The following is a 6,753-nucleotide window of genomic DNA, read 5'->3' as shown; positions in this document are numbered from 1 at the left end:
CAAAGTGTGGGAAACAACCCAAATGCCCATCACCAAACAAATGGATAGAGAAGCTCTGGTATTTCACACAACTGAGTATTATGCAGAACTGAAAAACAAAGAACTCATGAAGTAGTATACAAAATGAGTGACCCTGGAGGACATTATGCTGAATGAAATATCTCAGTCACAGAAAGACAAATATGGTATAATGTCACTGTTATAAAACAGTACTGATTAGGGAGAACTAAGAAAAGAGGGGTAAATAATATACACTACCCTGAAACAGATGAGGGAGAGAACCGTTTAAAAGAGACATGTAACTGGGTATTTCTGTCATCACAGGAGACTAGAGCGAGGGCTGCATGGTGGAGGGGACCTGGGGGAGGGTTTGTAAAACAATGAAAGCATCTTTTCTTTTACTTTTCCATAATTTTTGGACTCATGTACTTATAACTTGTTAGTCAAATTTGTGCCTTCTAGGTTGCAACACCCCCATGACACATCTTCAAGGATATGAACATGTATGGCCAAGCACAATCAATAAGAGTGCATCTAAATTCCAAAATCAATCTCCATAATAGTCTATGTGTTTCCTACTGCCAAAGGGGCCCTTTAGAGTAGTGAGAGAAGATCTTCACCCTGAAACCCACAGCGTCCCTTTTCAGCAGGAAGTAGCTAAGCGAATACGCCGTCCCCTTTTCCTTATGACTCAGGGTGAAGTCTCTCTCAGGGAGGAGTGATAGGGAATGGCAAAGGATACACTGACAAAGAAGATTGATCAGAACTGGCTTTGACAAGCACTGTGGCATTTGGACAAGAACAAACTGGGAGGAGGGTAGAGAGAATAGTGCAACAATGAATGAGTGGAAGCCCAAAATCTCTGTAAATGTTTATGAAAATTAATAAAATATAATTATAGGAAAAAAAAAGTATTTCTCCAAAAGACTAAAAAGAGACCCTGCAGATGAGGGAAAAAATATTTGGCAATGACATATCTGACAAGGCACTAATATCTAAAATTTTACACTCCAACAACTGAAAGAGACAGAGTTCAAACACAATTGCAAAATGGATAAAAGACATGAATAGACCACCAAAGAAGATAGTCAGATGGACAATAAAGATGAATAAATGCTCAAGATCAAGAGCTATTGTTGTTAGTGTTAAGTGTCATTAGCCAACTACAAATCATAGTGGACCTATGAACAACAGATTTGAACCTTGTCTTATTTAGTCCATCCTCATCATCTCTGATACACTTGAGCCCATTGCTACAATCATTGTAAGCAATCCCATATTTCTCAGTGTCTTCCTCTGACCCTTCATCTTTCCCCCAATGAAGTCTTTTTCTTAAAGCCAGCCCCTCCAAACAACATATCCAACATATGTGAGACAAAGTTTCAACATCCTTGCCTCTAAAAATCACCCTGGCCATGATTCCTCTGAGACAGACCAATTTTTTTTTCTTTTGGCAGTCCATGAGCTACTCAGTACATCAAAACAACAGTAAAAGGACATCTATCTCACCTCAGCAACAATAGCAAAATTCATTAAGACAACCAAAAACATAGCTGCCACCCAAACAGATATATGCACACCCATGTTTATTACTGCATTATTCAAAATAGCAAAGAAATGGAAACAACCCAATTTCCCATCAACAAATAACTGAACAGAAAAACACAATGGAGTACTATGCAGCACTGAAAAACTAGGAACTCGTAAAACATTAAACAACATGAGTGATCCTAGAGAACATTATGTTGAATGAAATATCTCAGTCACAGAAGGGCAAATATTCCATAGCGACACTGTTATAAAACAGGTCTGGCTTGAGAGGTTGAGGGGAAACTAAGAAAATAGGGGATAGATAATGAACACTGCATTGAAACAGATGAGGGAAAGAACTGTTTAAAAGAAATATATGATTAGGCATTATTTGTATGACAACAGTCCACAATAAGAGGTACATTGCAAAGTGAACCAGAAGGGGTGAGCAGTGGGGCGGGGAGGAAGAAAACTGTACAATGAAAGAGTAATTTTTTATTTTTTTTTAAAAAGAGCAAATTAGAGGAAAGGGAAGAAAGGGGGAAAGAGGAAAATGTGCATCAACAAATAAATGAAAATCCAACTTTTCTGTAAACTTTCATTAAAATCATAATTTAAAAAAGACAAAAATGCTGGCAAGCATATTTACACTGTTAGGAGATGTAAAATGGTTCAACAGCTAGGGAAAGCAGTTTAAAGTTTCTTTAGAAATTTAGGAACAGAATTATCATTTGATACAGAGTCCCACTTATTGTTGTTGTTCTCAGGTGCTGTCAAGTACGATCCATAGTGATCCTAATAGATCTGAACTCTGTCCTGTCCAGTGTCATCCTCACACTTCCTGACACATTGGAGCCCATTGCAGCAGTCACTGTGTCAATTCACCTGATCCAGAGTCTTCCTCTCCTTCTCTGACCATCTATCTTTCCAAGCATCATGTTCCTCTCCAAGGAATAACCCCTCCCAGCAACATGCTCAAAGTATGTGAGGCAAAGTCTCATCATCTGTGCTTCCAAAGAACACTCTGGCTGCACTCTCTCCAAAACATGCTTGTTTGTTGGCACTCCATAGAATGTCTGTCCATTATTTGTTTTCTTTGTTGTCCACAGGATGTTCAGTGCTCTTCTCCAACACCACAGCTCAAAGGCATCAATCCTTCTTCTGAGTAAACTTTTCCTTGGTTTTCTACTCCCCTCAATTCCCATCAAATAATCTGGCATAACCTGTTGCACGTTGTTAAATATAGTACATACAATGTCAATAAGTGCATTGGCTTTCTCTTCACTTATTACAAGAAAGTGTTCATTTTCTATTCATTTTTCCATTTTATTTTTTACAACTTCTTATTTTCCTACATTCATACCTCATACATTCCATGATTTAATTAATAGATGCTTACAGCTATTTCCTCTCTTTGTGCATCTTACCACACAATTAAAGATCATTATAGAGTGAAAGTGAAATGACTCAATGACTAGGAAAATGGGAGTAGGTATGTCAGAGACAATAGGATTGGCCCAGGATAGAGTCAGAATCAGAGTGGTTGTATATGGGGTCATTATGAGGTGCAAGTGATTCCACAGCACAGAAAAGCAACATCATCTACATCATAAATGTAGATTCTTTTTTAGAAGGCAGCTCTACCTCAGTCACATTTTAGGTGCCTTCCAATCTGGGAGGTTCATCTTCCAGCACTACATCCAACATTTCAATAGTGAATTCTTCCACTATTTGTAGGGGTTTAGAAGGCCTGTATTTTAGAAGTGAATGACTACCACTGTCTGTTTGCTGACAACTTAACAGCAATACCCTGATGGGGGTAAGCATGATGGAGATACACCACTCTGGGAGAGGATCATAGAGTCAATCCAGCTCAATTTTATCGGGGATTGCAGTGCACTTATATACCATCAAGTGAACAGGAAGACAGGATAGGGTGGGCTTACAGACGTAGGACATGCAAATTGGTCAGGAGAACCTCAGCCACGTGTGGACCACTCCCAGCTCAACAGATGCAGCAGCCAACTTCCCAGGTGACGAGCTTTCTCAAGCCAGTACAGCCAAACAAAGGGGAACTTTCTCTACCCTGTATTAAAGGCCATTGGGAGGCTTGCACTTATCTGGAGCTTAGGTGATCTGTCCTGGCCAGAGGCCTTCCCTTCCCCCCTCAACATTCCGCAACAAATGACCAATCTTGTTGACCAAAATAGATGTCAAAAGAGACTCTAAAACTTCCACAAGAACAAAAAGAAGTCAAAATAAAGGGAAGGAATGCTGAAGTAAGAGAGCTAAAAAGGAGACTTCAAAGGACAGTTCAAGATGACAAAATAAACAATTGTAAAGAAATGTGTGAACAGCGGGAGTTAGAAAACCAAAAGGAAGAACATGCTTAGTATTTCTCAAGCTGAAAGAACTGATGAACAAGTTCAAGCCTCAACTGGCAATACTGAGAGATTCTATGTAATGTACAAAATATTTAGTGATATAGGAAGCATTTAGTAAAGATGGAAGGAATACACAGAGTCACTGTACCAAAAAGTATTGCTTAACACAAAAATATTTCAAGAAGTAACATATGATCAAGAGCCAATGGTAATGAAGGAAGAAGTCAAGCTGCAGGGAAGGCACTGACAAAAAATAAGGCCACCAGAATTAATGGAATACCAATTGTGGTGTTTCAGTAAACAGATGCAATCCTCGAAGTGCTTATCAATCTGTGCCAACAAATTGGAAGACAGTTATCCGATCAGAGTTGCCTGGAAGAGATCCCTTTCAGTTCTTATATTTTTTCAGAAGGGGGGGCGGTGTGATCAAACAGGGTAAGAAAATTCTCAAATATAATATTACATACAAGTAAAATCTTGCTGAAGATTATTCAAAAACAGCTGGAATGGTATATCAACAGGACAATGCCAGAAATTCAAGCTGGATTCAAAAGAGGTCATGGTATATAAAGAACATCACTGCTGATGTCAGATGGATCTTGACCAAAAGCAAAGAACACCAGGAAGACTTACTTGTGTTCTGCGCAACTTTGATTGCACAAAAATATTCGCTGTGTGTGGACCATTAACAAATTATGAATAGTACTGAGAAGAATGGGAATGCCAGAACACTTCATTGTGCTCATGAGAAACTTACATAGACCAAGAAGCTTTTGTTCAAGCACAAGGGAACATTTAAAATCAGGAGAATGAGAGTCAGGATCGCCTCTTTTCTCCATACCTTTCCAACCTGTTTACACTGAACAAGTAATTTGAGAAGCTGATCTACCTGAAGAAAAATATGGCATCAGGATGGGAGGAAAACTCACCAAAAATTTGTGTGATGTGGATGACACAATCTTGCTTTAGAAAATGAAACAGATGTTAAGTAGTTTCAGAAGAAGACAAAAATATACTATAGCTTGCACAATTTGGTAGCTGGAGGGAGAGGGTAAAAGAAAAGTGAAAGATCCAGCAGGGAATTGAAAAGACAGGGTAATGATGGGCGTAGTCCAATGGTGGTTGAATTTATAAAACATAATTCATGGGAAAGATTGTATGAAACACAATGTGAATAAAGAATATAGTGACACGCAAAGTATACAAACTTTGTGAGTAAACCAATATAAAATAAAAATTTAAAAAAATATACGAGCACTGGACCAACAGACCACATCATGATAGATGGAAAAAAGATTGAAGTTAACAACTTGGATCCATGATCGATGTCCAAGATAGCATGGTTCAAAAATCAAAATACCAATTGCAAAACGGGCACAGGATATGAACAGACGCGTCACTAAAGAAGATATTCAGATGGCAAACAAACACATGAAGAAATGTTCAAAATCTCTAGCTTTAAGAGAGATGCAAATCAAAACAACCATGACTATACAAACAACTATTACTGGGAATATACCCTAAAGAAACCATAATTGCGACCCAGGCTGATAATTTGCACACCCATGTTTAATGCAGCTTTGTTCACAATACCAAAGAATTGGAAATAACTTAAGTGCCTTTCAACAAAGGAATGGATAGAGAAGCTCTGGTATATTCACACAATGGAATACTACACTTCATTGAAAAAACAAGGAAATCACACAATATTATTTAAAATGGGTGACCCTGGAGGACATTATGCTGAGTGAAATATCTCAGTCACAAAAAGACAGGTGTTGCATGACGCCACTATTTTAGAACAGGACTGACATCAGGGTTGGAGTGAGACTGAAAAAAATTGGATAAATTATGTATACTGCATTGAAACAGATGAGGGAGAGAACTGTTTGAAAGCGACATATGATTGGGTATTATGGTTATGGCAAGAGTCCAGAATGAAGGTTGCATAGTGGAGTGTACTGGGGCAGGAAAGGGGATTCTATACCAATGAAATAATTTTTCTTTTACTTTTTAAAGAGAAGAGCAAATTGGAGGGAGGGGTGGGCAGGGAGAAAAATGCAACAATGAATGTATGGAAATCCAAAAATCTCTGTAAGCGTTTCACTAGAATTAATTTTAAAAAATTTTTAAAAGGGGGGGAAAAGAACCAAACATTTTCCAACTAGTTGGTTCTGACCCATGGTGACCCCGTGTGTTGCAGAATTTAAAAAAAAAAAAAACCAAAAAACCACCCAAAACCAACCCAATTATGAGATATCATCTTACCCTAGTGACAATAGCAAAATTCAGCAAGCCAGCAAACAGCAATGCTGGAGAGGTTGTGGAGAAACTGGAATTCTTATTTATTGTTGGTGGAAGTGTAAATTGTTGCAACCACTATGGAAGGCCGTATGGTACTTTTGCAAAAAGCTGAAAATAGGAGTATTGTTTGACCCAGCAATGTACTACTGGGAATATACCCTAAAGAAACCAGAACTTCCACCCAAGCAGATATATGCACACCCATATTTATCGTTGCTTTGTTCACAATAGCAAAGAGTTGGAAACAACCCAAGTGCCCATCAACAAATGACTGGATAGAGAAGCTCTGGTATATTCATACAATGGAATACTATGCATCACTGAAAAGCAAGGAAATTATGAAATCTTATACAAAATGGGTGACCATGGAGGATATTATGCTGAGTGAAATATCTCAGTCATAAAAAACTGGGTGAATTATGTTTACTGCATTGAAGTCTATGGGGGAGAGAATACTTTAAAAGTATTATATTTTAGGGTATTATGTTTATCATAAGAGTACGGAATGAGGGTTGCAGAGTGGATTATATTTGGG

This window comes from Elephantulus edwardii, unplaced genomic scaffold (assembly GCF_000299155.1).
Source record: "Elephantulus edwardii isolate Elephantulus edwardi_28Jun2011 unplaced genomic scaffold, EleEdw1.0 scaffold00306, whole genome shotgun sequence".
NCBI lineage: Eukaryota > Metazoa > Chordata > Mammalia > Macroscelidea > Macroscelididae > Elephantulus > Elephantulus edwardii.
The sequence above is the reverse complement of the archived record's forward strand: the minus strand, read 5'-3'. Positions refer to the sequence as shown.